General features: G+C 26.4%; 1 pseudogene; it reads left to right on the top strand.

Annotated features, from left to right (window-relative positions):
- The first annotated feature begins 259 nt into the window (after nucleotides 1–259).
- Nucleotides 260–1168, top strand: LOC115895724 (annotated as a pseudogene).
- Nucleotides 1169–5025: the final 3857 nt, after the last annotated feature.

Below are 5025 nucleotides of genomic sequence, written 5' to 3'. Positions count from 1 at the left end.
TAGGAATAAAATATAGACATAATTGAAATAGGTATAAAATATAGACAAAATGGATATAAAAGATATAGGTATAAAATATAGACATAATAGATATCATCAATATAGGTATAAAATATAGACATAATAGATATAATAGATATAGATATAAAATATACACATAATAGATATAATAGGTATAGGTATGAAATATAGACATAATAGATATAATAGATATGTGTATAAGATATAGACATTTGCTTCTTCTCCGAGAAAACACCAAATGGCGGATGACGCCGGTGCAGCGGGGTGGTCCGGAGACCCTGGTGGCCCTGGGATGGGGAACCGCGGTGTCTTCCGTGGAGGTTTCGGCAGTGGCATCCGGGGCCGGGGTCGCGGCCGTGGACGGGGTCGGGGCCGAGGCCGCGGAGCTCGCGGAGGCAAGGCCGAGGATGAGGAGTGGATGCCCGTTACCATGCTGGGCCGCTTGGTCAAGGACATGAAGATCAAGTCCCTGGAGGAGATCTACCTCTTCTCTCTGCCCATTAAGGAATCTGAGATCATTGACTTTTTCTTGGGGGCCTCTCTCAAAGATGAGGTTTTGAAGATTATGCCGGTGCAGAAGCAGACCCGTGCTGGTCAGCGCACCAGGTTCAAGGCGTTTGTTGCTATCGGGGACTACAATGGCCACGTCGGCCTGGGTGTTAAGTGCTCCAAGGAGGTGGCCACCGCCATCCGTGGGGCCATCATCCTGGCCAAACTCTCCATTGTCCCGGTGCGCAGAGGCTACTGGGGGAATAAGATCGGCAAGCCCCACACCGTCCCTTGCAAGGTGACAGGCCGCTGTGGCTCTGTGCTGGTGCGCCTCATCCCTGCACCCAGGGGCACGGGCATCGTCTCAGCGCCTGTGCCCAAGAAGCTGCTCATGATGGCTGGTATTGATGACTGCTACACCTCAGCCCGGGGCTGCACTGCCACCCTGGGCAGCTTCGCCAAGGCCACCTTTGATGCCATCTCTAAGACCTACAGCTACATGACCCTTGACCTGTGGAAGGAGACTGTGTTTACCAAGTCTACCTATCAGGAATTCACTGACCACCTTGTCAAGACCCACACCAGAGTCTCCGTGCAGCGGACCCAGGCTCCAGCTGTGGCTACAACACAGGCGTTTTATACAAGAAAAATAAAGTGAATTAAGCCTGTTAATAAAAAAAAAAGATATAGACATAATAGATACAATAGATATAGGTATAAAATATAGATAGATACAATAGATATAGATATAAAATATAGACATAATAGATATAGGTATAAAATATAGACATATTAGATATAATAATTATAGGTATAAAATATAGACATAATAGATATAATAGATATAGGTATAAAATATAGACATAATAGATATACATATAAAATATAGACAAAATAGATTTAATAGATATAGATATAAAATAATAGACAAAATAGATATGATATATATAGGTATATAATATAGACATAATAGATATGAAAGATATAGGTATAAAATATAGACAAAACAGATATAATAGATATAGGTATGAAATATAGACATAACAGCTATAACAGATATAGTTATAAAATATAGACATAATAGTTATAATAGATATAGGTATAAAATATAGACATAATAGATATAGGTACAATATTTAGACATAATAGATATAATAGATATAGGTATAAATATAGACATAATAGATATATTAGATATAGTTATAAAATGTGGACATAATAGATATAATAGATATAGGTATAAAATATACAAATACTAGACATAGGTATAAAATAGAGACATAATAGATATAGGTGTAAAATAGAGACATAATAGATATAATAGATATAGTCATAAAATATAGACGTAATAGATATAGGTATAAAATATAGACATAATAGATATAAGAGATATAGTTATAAAATATAGACATAATAGTTATAATAGATATAGGTATAAAATATAGACATAATAGATACAATAGATATAGGTATAAAATACAGACATATTTGATTTAATAGATATAGGTATAAAATATAGACATAATAGACATAATAGATATAGGTATAAAATGTAGACATAATAGATATAATAGATATAGGTATAAAATATAGATATAATAGATATAGGTATAAAATAGAGACATAATAATTATAGGTAAAAAATATAGACGTAATAGATATAATAGATGTAGGTATAAAATATATACATTATAGATAAAATAGATATAGGTATAAAATATAGACATAATAGATATAATAGATATGGGTATAAAATATAGATATAATAGATATAATAGATATAGGTATGAAATATACACATAATATATATGGTAGATATAGGTAAAATATAGACATAACAGATATATGTATAAAATAAAATCATAATAGATATAATAAATATAGTTATAAAATATAGACATAACAGACATAATAGATAGAGGTATAAAATATAGACATAATAGATATAATAGATAGAGGTGTAAAATATAGACATAATAGATATAATAGATAGAGTTATAAAATATAGACATATTAGATATAATAGATAAAGTTGTAAAATATAGACCCAATAGATATAATAGATACAGGTATAAAATATAGACATAATAGATATGATAGATATAGGTGCAAAATATAGACATAATAGATACGTTTGATATAGGTATAAAATATAGACATAATCGATATAGATGTCAAATATGGATATAATAGATATAATAGATATCAGTATAAAATATAGATGTAATAGATAAAATAGATAGAGGTATAAATATAGATATAATAGAAATAGGTATAAAATATAGATCTACTGTATATAAGAAATATAGGTATAAAATATAGACATAACGGATATAACAGATAAAGAAATAAAATATAGACATAATAGATAAAATAGATATCGGTATAAAATATAGACATAATAGATATAGGTATAAAATATAGACATAATAGATATAATAGATATAGGTAAAAAATATAGACATCAGAGGTATAATAGATAATGGTATAAAACATAGACATAATAGATATAATCGATATAGGTATAAAATATAGACCTAATAGATATAATAGATAGAGGTATAAAATGTAGACATAATAGACATAATAGATACAGGTACAAAATATAGATATAATAGATATCAAAGAGATATAAAATATAAACAAAATAGATATAATCGATAGAGGTATAAAATATAGACATTATAGATATAATAGATAGAGGTATAAAATATAGAGATAATAGATATAATTGATAGAGTTATAAATTATAGACATAATAGATATAATAGAGTTATAAAATATATACAAAATAGATATAATAGATATAGTTATAAAATGTAGACATAATAGACATAATCGATATAGTTATGAAATATAGACATAAAAGATATAATAGATTGAGGTACCAAATATTCACATAATAGATATAATAGATATAGGTATAAAATATAGATACTACAGATATAATAGATATAGGATTAAAATATAGACACAATAGATATAATAGACATAGGTATAAAATATCGAGAGAATATATATAATAGATATATGTATAAATTATGCACATAATAGATATAATAGATAAGGGTATAAAATAAAAAACAAATAGATATACTAGATAGAGGTATGAAATATAGACATAATAGATATAACAGATGTAACAAATATAGACATAATAGATACAATAGATAGAGATATAAAATATAGACATAATAGATATAATAGATATAATAGATAGAGGTATATAATATAGACATAATAGATATAGTAGATATTGAAATAAAATATAGACATTATCGGTATAATAGAGGTAAAAAATATAGACATCATAGATATAATAGAGATATGAAGTATAGACGTTATAGTGATAATAGAGTAATAAAATATAGACATAATAGATATCATGGAGGTATGAAATATAGACATAATAGATATAATAGGTAGAGGGATAAAATATAGACATAATAGTTATAAAAGATAGAGTTATAAAATACAGACATAATAGATATAAACACAATAGATGTAATAGATATAGGTATAAAATATACCCATAATAAATATAATACACATAAGTATACAATATAGACATAATAGATATAACATATATAGGTCTAAAATATAGACATAATAGATATAATACATACAGGTATAAAATATAGATAAAATAGATGTAATAGATATAGGTATAATAATGTAGATATAGATATAAAATATAGATATAATAGATATAATAGATATAGGTATAAAATATAGACATAATAGATATAATAATTATAGGTGTAAAATATAGACATAATAGATATAGGTATAAAATTTAGTCATAATAGATATAATAGATATAGGTATAAAATATAGACATAATAGATGTAATAGATATAGGTATAAAATATAGACATAATAGATATAATCGATATAGGTATAAAATGTACACATAACAGATATAATAGTTATAAGTATAAAATATAGACATAATAGATATAATAGATATACGTATAAAATATAGACATAATAGATATAATAGATATAGGTACAAAATATGGACAAAATGGATATAATTGATATACGTATAAAATATACAAATAATAGACATAGATAGATATAGGTATAAAATATATACATAATAGACATAATAGATATAGTTATGAAATATAGACATAATAGATATGATATATATAGGTGTAAAATATAGACATGATAGATACGATAGATATAGCTATAAAATACAGACAAAATAGATGTAATAGAAATAGGTATAAAATATAGACATAATAGATATAATAGATATAGGTATAAAACATGGACATAATAGATATAATAGATACAGGTATAAAATATAGATATAATAGATATAGGTATAAAATATAGATATAATATATATATAGGTATAAAATATAGATATAATGGATATAATAGATATAGGTATAAAACATAGATATAACAGATATAGCTATGAAATATAGACACAATAGATAGAGATATAGGTGTGAAAAAAAGATATAATAGATACAGGTATAAAAATAGATATAATAGATA

This window comes from Rhinopithecus roxellana, unplaced genomic scaffold, assembly GCF_007565055.1.
Source record: "Rhinopithecus roxellana isolate Shanxi Qingling unplaced genomic scaffold, ASM756505v1 contig182, whole genome shotgun sequence".
Classification (NCBI taxonomy): domain Eukaryota; kingdom Metazoa; phylum Chordata; class Mammalia; order Primates; family Cercopithecidae; genus Rhinopithecus; species Rhinopithecus roxellana.
This window is presented reverse-complemented; position numbering and strand designations above follow the sequence as displayed.